Below are 9,191 nucleotides of genomic sequence, written 5' to 3'. Positions count from 1 at the left end.
CGCCATCTTGCGGTGATGGAGGTCATGGGTTCAGATCCCGATGTTCCGGCTATTTTTTTTTTTTTTCATGAAGAGAAGAAATTAGCACATGAATCTTTTCATCCATCTTATGACCAGTTGAGTTGATCTGTTAATAAGCTGATCATATGATCAATTGATTTTGTGATATATGATCTACATAGATTAGATCATTTTGAAATTATTCAATTGCAGTCCATTTTTATCATATTAGTGACTTCCAGATCAAAAATAATAAAGATCATTCTAAAAACTAGTAAAAATACCTTTTTACTTCTTTTTAGTTGACACAAGTTAAAACCTTGTACCAGGATGATCCACAGGGAAGAGCCGGGATAGCTCAGTTGGTAGAGCAGAGAACTGAAAATCCTCATGCCACGAGTTCAAATCTGGTTCTTGGCAAGATGTCAATATCCATGTCTCCATATCCATCTATCTAAATCTATTCTATCTAGATGTATATCTACATACGGAGACACCCTGATCAAAATAGATAGATGGATGAATCTGTTCTCTCCCTCTTCTTTGCTCATATTGTCCCTCTCTGTCCGTTCCAACTGAATCACGATACTCTGTACATATAAAAATGTAGGATCGAGAACTCAGAAGTCAAGATTTGACGATGGGACTAATAATTCGGCACTAGTCGGAATCTGTTCATCCTATTCCATCCGAATCGAAATGGGATAGATTATCCCAATGATAGATCTATAATTGCAGAGTTGAAGTAGATCCAAACGTTGCAGTGGGTATCTCGAAAGTAGATTCAAATTGAGGTTCATAAGATTGATGTAATAACTTTTGACCATAGTTTCTAGTATGAATACTGGATCCAATATGATGATCCCTATGATTTATAGTGAAATATTTTATTCTTTCCTTGTTGGAGTTCGGGCCTCATATATCCATCGAACTATCTTTTCTTTCACGAAGTTTCGTTATAACATCTATAATAGCCTCTGGTTCAGGTGGGCAATCTGGCGAATAGACATCCACATGAATTAACTTATCTACTTTGCGAACGGTACTATAATAATCTGTACCAAACATTTCTCTGTGATAGTACATGCTCCAGGGCAACTACATTTTTTGGTTCCGGCATTTGAAATCTCACTACAGAAGGACCCATGTATGGGAAGTACTTCAAGAGGTTATGCAAGGACATCCCATATTGTTGAATCGAGCACCTATCTTACACAAATTGGGAATACAAGCGTTTCAACCTATTTTAGTAGAAGGACGTGCCATTCATTTACGTCCATCTGTTTGTGGGGGATTTAATGCAGACTTCGATGGAGATCAGATGGCTGTCCATGTACCTTTATCTCTGGAAGCTAGAGCAGAAGCTCTTTTACTCATGTTTTCTGGGACAAATTTTTTGTCTCCAGCTATCGGGGATCCCATTTCTGTACCGACTCAGGATATGCTTCTTGGACTTTATATATCAACGGTCCAAAATAGTCAAGGTATTTATGGGAATAGGTACCATCTGTATCACTCGGAAAATAAAAGCTTTTCTTGTAAGAAACCTTCCTTTTATAGTTATGATGATGTGCTCAGAGCTTACCGACAGAAACGAATTGACTTATACAGCCCCTTATGGCTCCGGTGGGGGGAAGTGGATTTACGTATCATTACCTCAGTAAACCAAGAAGCCCCTATCGAAGTTCAATACGAATCTTTGGGTACTTTCCACGAAATCCATGAACATTATCAAATAAGAGAAGGTAGAATGGGAGAAATCCTTAATATATACATTCGAACAACTGTTGGTGGTACTCGTTTCAATCGAGAAATGGAAGAAACCATACAAGGGTTTTCCTGTTCTGAACACCCAAATAAATCACTACCAACTCTCAGGATCTAATTTTATTGATCTTATGATTTTTTCATTAGTGCAGATATAGAGATCGAGGAAGCCTTCGAATAACCGGCTTGAACCCATTGCTTAATCCTGCTCATGAAAATATGGAGATTTTTCCTTATGAAGGAACGAACTAGATTGCCCTTTGATAATTTGCCCTTTTATAATAAAGTGATGGATAAAACTTCCATTAAAAATCTTATTAGCAGATTAATAGATCACTTTGGAATGACATAGACATCACATATCTTGGATCAACTCAAGACTTCGGTTTTTCAACAAGCTACTCATACAGCTATTTCATTAGGAATTGATGATCTTTTAACAGCGCCTTCCAAAGGATGGCTCGTCCAAGATGCGGAGCAACAAGGTTCTGTTTCGGAGAAACAGAATCATTATGGGAATGTACACGCAGTGGAAAAATTACGTCAATCGATTGAGATATGGTATGCTACCAGTGAATATTTGAGAAAAGAAATGAATCCGAATTTTAGCATGACTGATCCCTTAAATCCAGTACATGTGATGTCCTTCTCAGGAGCTAGGGGAAGTACATCTAAAGTTCACCAATTAGTAGGTATGAGAGGATTAATTTCAGATCCTCAAGGACAAATCATCGATCTACCCATTCGACAAAATTTACGCGAAGGGCTCTCTTTAACGGAATATATTATTTCCTGTTATGGGGCTCGTAAAGGAGTTGTGGATACTGCTGTACGAACAACAGATGCTGGATAACTCACACATAGAAATTCAGGTTACTTGTGAGGTACAACAATTATTAGGAAATCATAAGGTTAGAGCTGTAGCTATGAGTGCTACAGATGGTTTGACGAGAGGAATGAGAGTGATTGACACGGGAGCTCCTCTAAGTGTTCCAGTTGGTGGAGCTACTCTCGGACGAATTTTCAATGTTCTTGGAGAACCTGTCAATAATTTGGGTCCTGTAGATGCTTGCATAACATCTCCTATTCATAGACCTGCTCCCGTCTTTACAGAGTTGGATACAAAATTATCCATCTTCGAAACAGGCATTAAAGTAGTAGATCTTTTGGCTCCTTACCGCCGTGGGGGAAAAATTGGTTTATTTGGAGGAGCTGGAGTGGGTAAAACAGTACTCATTATGGAGTTGATCAATAACATTGCTAAGGCTCATGGAGGGGTATCTGTATTTGGAGGAGTAGGAGAACGTACTCGTGAAGGGAATGATCTTTACATGGAAATGAAAGAATCGGGAGTAATTGATGAACAAAAAATATCAGAATCAAAAGTGGCTCTGGTCTATGGTCAGATGAATGAACCACCGGGAGCTCGCATGAGAGTCGGTTTAACTGCTCTAACCATGGCCGAATATTTCTGAGATGTCAATGAGCAAGACGTACTATTATTTATTGATAACATCTTCCGTTTTGTCCAAGCGCGATCAGAGGTATCCGCCCTATTAGGCAGAATGCCTTCCACCGTGGGTTATCAACCAACTCTTAGCACGGAAATGGGTTCTTTGCAAGAGATAATTACTTCCACAAAAAAGGGATCCATAACCTCGATTCAAGCTGTTTATGTACCTGCTGACAACTTGACCGACCCTGCTCCTGCTACGACATTTGCACATTCAGATGCTACTACCGTACTATCGAGAGGATTAGCTGCGAAGGGTATCTATCCAGCAGTGGATCCTTTAGATTCAACATCGACTATGCTCCAACCTTGGATCGTAAGCGAAGAACATTACGAAACTGCACAAGGGGTTAAGAAAACTTTACAACGTTATAAGGAACTTCAAGACATTATAGCTATTCCTGGACTGGATGAATTATCGGAGGAAGATCGTTTAATCGTGGCAAGAGCAAGAAAAATTGAACGTTTCCTATCACAACCCTTTTTCGTAGCAGAGGTATTCACAGGTTCCCCGAGCAAATATGTGGGTCTCATGGAAACAATTAGAGGTTTTCAAATGATCCTTTCTGGAGAATTAGATGGTCTTATCGAACAGTCTTTTTATTTCGTGGGTAATATTGATGAAGCTACCGCGAAGGCTATAAACTCCAACACGGAAAGTTAATTCTGAAAATGACCCTAAATCTTCGTGTACTGTCTCCTAATCGAGTCATTTGGGATTCAGAAGTTAAAGAAATAATTCTATCTACTAATATTGGTCAAATTGGCGTATTACCCAATCATGCTTCACTTGTGGCAGCTGTAGATATAGGAGTTACGAAAATACGTCTCAATGGGCAGTGGTCCACTATGGCTATGATGGGCGGTTTCGCCAAGATAGACAGTGATAGAATAACTATATTGGTAAATAATGCAGAGAGAGATGTTGACATCGATCCCCAAGAAGCCCAGGAAAATTTTCGAATAGCTAAAGCTGACTTAGCTCGAGACGAAGGCAAAAGACAAGCAATTGAGGCTGATTTAGCTCTAAAAAGGGCTAGAACCCGATTAGAGGCTATCAATGCTTGCCCCCCATCTCTAATTAACATTTTCTATAATGATCTGAAAAATGGATTCAATGTTCCGCCTCGATCCAAACACGTGGAGTAAAACTTATTAGATACCATTGAAAACTCGATGGCATCTAATAAGTTTACCTACTATTGGATTTGAACCAATGACTCTCGTCGTATGAAAGCGATACTCTAACCACTGAGTTAAGTGGGTCATTTATTCTCATAGGTAGAGTTGGATTTACAAACGATTCTAAATCGAAATCCAATTAAATGTATAGACAATGTATGTGTCCCTGGCATAGATCGAACTTATTGGAACGTATTGGATCATAGTATTGGATCATGAAATATCTAACTTGACATAAGTGATCCATCTGGCTAGTATAGTAGTGTATCACCAAGACTGGCAAGGAAGGGCTATAGCTCAGCATGGAACAAATTACCAGAGGTCCACAGAAAGATTATTGCCAACTGACCAAAGTGGGAAGCATAAATTTTATGATAAAGGCGTTCTTCGGTAATATCATCATGACTCTCAAAGTCATGTGCGGTCGCAATACCGAACCAAATACGACGAGTAGTTGGGTCCTGGGCCAAGCCTTGGCTGAACTTTGGAAATCTTGATGCCATATACTTTTCAAATCCTCCTAGCCTTTATCCTATTGCAATAATTCTTGCGAGGAAGAACGCCCATGTTGTGACGATTCCACCCAGAAGTTAATGAGCTACTCCTACAGCACGTCCCTGTACAATGCTCAAGGCTTTGGGCTGGATAGCAGGAGCAACCTTCAATTTGTTATGGGCCCAAATAATAGATTCAATGAGTTCTTGCCAATACCCACGGCCGCTGAATAAGAACATTAAACTGAAGGCCCAAACAAAATGAGCACCTAAAAATAAAAGACCATATGCAGATAATGAAGAACCATAAGATTGGATCACTTGAGAGGCTTGTGCTCATAGAAAGTCACGGAGCCACCCGTTAATCGTAATGGAACTTTGTGCAAAGTTTCCTCCCGTAATATGAGTTACCACTCCCTGATCACTTATATTACCCCAAACATCGGACTGCATTTTCCAGCTGAAATGGAATATTACTACCGAAATTGCATTGTACATCCAGAATAAACCAAGGAAGACATGATCCTAGGCAGATACTTGACATGTTCCTCCTCTACCAGGTCCGTCACAAGGAAAGCGAAAACCCAGATTCGCTTTATCAGGTATTAAACGAGAGCTACGGGCAAATAGAACACCTTTAAGTAGGATTAAAACAGTCACATGGATAGTAAATGCATGAATGTGATGTACCAAAAAATCCGCGGTTCCTAATGGAATTGGTAACAAAGCCACTTTGGAACCTACTGTCACCAAATAACCACCTCCCCAGGTTAAGCTGGTACTCGCTGTTGCACCAGGAGCTGTTGAACCAGGTGCTGAAGCATGAGTGTTTTGTATCCATTGCGCAAAGATAGGTTGTAATTGTATAGTAGTATCTGAGAACATATCTTGAGGACGTCCTAGAGCACTCATGGTATCATTATGAATATACAGACCAAAACTATGGAAACCTAAGAATATACATACCCAGTTGAGGTGTGATACGATTGCATCACAATGTCTAAGAACGCGATCTAATAAATTGTTGTATTGAGTAGTTGGGTCATAGTCTCTTACCATAAAAATTGTTAAATGTGCAGCAGCGCCAACTATGATAAACCCACCAATTCACATATGATGTGTGAACAGAGAGAGTTGGGTACCATAATCAATAGCTAAGTATGGGTAGGGAGGCATCGAATACATGTGGTGAGCTACAACAATAGTTAAAGATCCTAACATAGCTAGGTTAATAGCTAGCTGAGCATGCCACGAGGTAGTTAAGATCTCGTAAATACCTTTATGCCCCTCCCCCGTAAATGGACCTTTATGAGCTTCTAAAAGGTCCTTGAGATTATGGCCAATGCGCCAATTGGTCTTATACATATGACCGGCTATCAGGAAAAGAACTGCAATAGCCAAATGATGATGCGCAGTATCGGTCAACCACAGACCCCCCGTTACTGGATTTAATCCTCCACGAAAAGTCAAAAAGTCTAAATATTCCGACCAATTCAGGGTTAAAAATGGGGTCAATCCCCTAGCAAAACTGGGATAAAGTTGAGCCAAAAGATCGCGATTGAAAATAAATTCATGAGGAAGTGGTATCTCTTTAGGATCCACTCCAGCGTCTAGAAGTTGGTTAATGGGTAGAGAGACGTGTATCTGGTGTCCTGCCCAAGATAGAGATCCAAGTCCTAGTAACCCTGCTAAATGATGGTTCAACATGGATTCTACTTCCCGGAACCAAGCCAATTTTGGGGCAGCTTTGTGATAATGGAACCAACCAGCAAAAAGCATTAACGCTGCAAAGATCAATGCACCAATTGTAGTGCAGTAAAGTTGTAATTCACTGGTTATTCCAGATGCTCGCCAAATCTGGAAGAACCCAGAGGTTATTTGTATCCCTCGAAAACCTCCACCTACATCCCCATTCAATATTTCTTGGCCTACTATTGGCCAAACTATTTGGGCACTGGGTTTGATGTGAGTGGGATCAGCCAGCCATGCTTCATAATTGGAGAAGCGAGCGCCGTGATAGTACATCCCACTTAGCCAAATAAAGATGATGGCTAGTTGAACAAAATGAGCGCTAAAGACTTTGCGAGAAATCTCTTCCAAATTATTAGTATGGCTATCAAAATCGTGAGCATCAGCATGTAAGTTCCAGATGGTGCGCTACCAAGCTGCGCCATGCTCCGTTATAACTATCAACCAACATAAAATTGATTCAAATGTTAATGCCCAAACTTAGATCTTATTTGGACTTATATTATATTCACAGATCACTCCCTCTACTAGACACATTCCATAACATTGACGATCTGGTGTAAATAAGCTAGTATGGTCCCTACGAAGCCGCCATGGTGAAATTGGTAGACACGCTGCTCTTAGGAAGCAGTGCAAGAGCATCTCGGTTCAAATCCGAGTGGTGGTATTTTTCCAGGAAGATCTCATCAATCACTTCTTCCTATGTAACAATATATGTTCAATCTATTTTCATTGTGATGGATCAATCCTATCTTTCCATCATAGATCTCATTCGGGAATAAAATGAATAAATGAGTTTATTATGATATTCATAACTTTAGAACATATATTGGCTCACATCTCTTTTTCTCTCATTTTGGTTGTCACTCTCATTTATTGGGGAACCTTAGTTTATCGAATTGAAGGACTAAGTAGTTCGGGAGGAAAGGGCATGATAGTTACTTTTCTTTGTACAACGGGATTATTAATTAATCGTTGGCTTTATTCATGACATTTACCGTTGAGTACTTTTTATGAATCATTCATGTTCCTTTCCTGGAGTTCATCCGTGTTCCATATACTTCTAGAAGTACGGAGTCAAGATGATCGGTGGTTAGGTGCAATCACTGCGCCAAGTGCTATGTTAACTCATGGGTTTGCTACTTTAGGTCTTCCAGAGGAAATGCAACGATCCGGAATGTTAGTACCCGCGCTACAATCTCATTGGTCAATGATGCATGTAAGTATGATATTGTTCAACAATGCAACCCTTTTATGTGGATCCCTAGCATCCATAGCTCTTCTAGTGATTATGTCCGGAGTAAATAGACAGGTTATTTTTGGTGCGATGGACAATTTATTTTCCCGAGCCATTCTTCCCAATGAAAATTTTTATTCACATGAAAAGCGAAAAAGTGATTTGCAATACACTGTTTATTTTTCATCAACGAATTATTGTAAATGTCAAAGGGGACAAAAGGGAGGCCTTTCGGGGGTAGGGAGATTATGATATGATTGGGATAGCACAAAGCTATGGAACTTAGTCTTCAAAAAGGGTCATTTATCGAAAATGATACCCGGTACGTTCGAGAGTAACCAGCATATTTGTGTCTGACCTCCTATAAATCTTCCTCATTACTAGATTTAGATCAGGGTTATAGAACGAAAGATTCTTCCAAATCCGAGGGAAAATAGATTGACAGCATGCAGGGATCCAATTCTGACTGCCAGGGAACAAACTTATAGTTCTAACAGCTGGTAACGGGTCGAGTGACTAGTAACAGGTCGAGCAAATAGAGGCCTCTTCACCTTCAGCTCTCGAAATGTCATCACATCAGGAGAACAATGGATTTGTTTCTCTGAACTTTTCAGTATTTCGAAGAGACCGTTGTTTCCATTTTGCCTTTCCTGGACGACTGGGATCCTATCTTGATCCTGTGGCGATTGTGCATTCATATATTATGAATAAGGACAGGTAACGTTTGACTTACTCCTAATGGTAAAAACGAGCTTTATTTTGAATAAAATGGATCTCCCCAAGTAGGATTCGAACCTACGACCAATCAGTTAACAGCCGACCGCTCTACCACTGAGCTACTGAGGAACAACGGAGGGTTCCCATATGTGGGCAAGATTCTTGTTCTTTGGACCGACCCATGGTCATCAGTGTATAAACGAGAAACTCAATAAGGTTTTTTATCAACTCTTGGACACCCCACCCTAGAGTATTGACCTATAAATACAATAGGATCTATAATTATTGCTACCATTCAATATTAGGTATTACTTAAAAAAAGAATAATTCGATTATATAGAACCTTGAAATAACGAGATAACTTTTAGATTTAGATAAAGGAGGATTGGCGGTGAAAATAGCAGTTTACGGGAAAGGCAGAATCGGTAAATCAACAACTAGTTGTAATATCTCAGTCGCTCTAGTGAGACATGGTCAAAAAGTGTTACAGATTGGGTGTGATCCCAAACATGATAGTACTTTTACTCTTACA

The 9,191-nt window shown here is 39.8% G+C and overlaps 1 non-coding gene across 1 annotated transcript; it reads right to left on the bottom strand.

The window, feature by feature from the left end:
* Nucleotides 1-8,716: 8,716 nt before the first annotated feature.
* TRNAN-GUU (transfer RNA asparagine (anticodon GUU)) lies at nucleotides 8,717-8,788 on the bottom strand. Its single transcript has one exon. It is a non-coding gene; the product is annotated as a tRNA-Asn (tRNA).
* Nucleotides 8,789-9,191: the final 403 nt, after the last annotated feature.

This window comes from Pinus tabuliformis, chromosome 2_1 (assembly GCF_031772625.1).
Source record: "Pinus tabuliformis cultivar Carrire ecotype Pingquan chromosome 2_1, CPIR1, whole genome shotgun sequence".
Taxonomy (NCBI): Eukaryota; Viridiplantae; Streptophyta; class Pinopsida; order Pinales; family Pinaceae; genus Pinus; species Pinus tabuliformis.
This window is presented reverse-complemented; position numbering and strand designations above follow the sequence as displayed.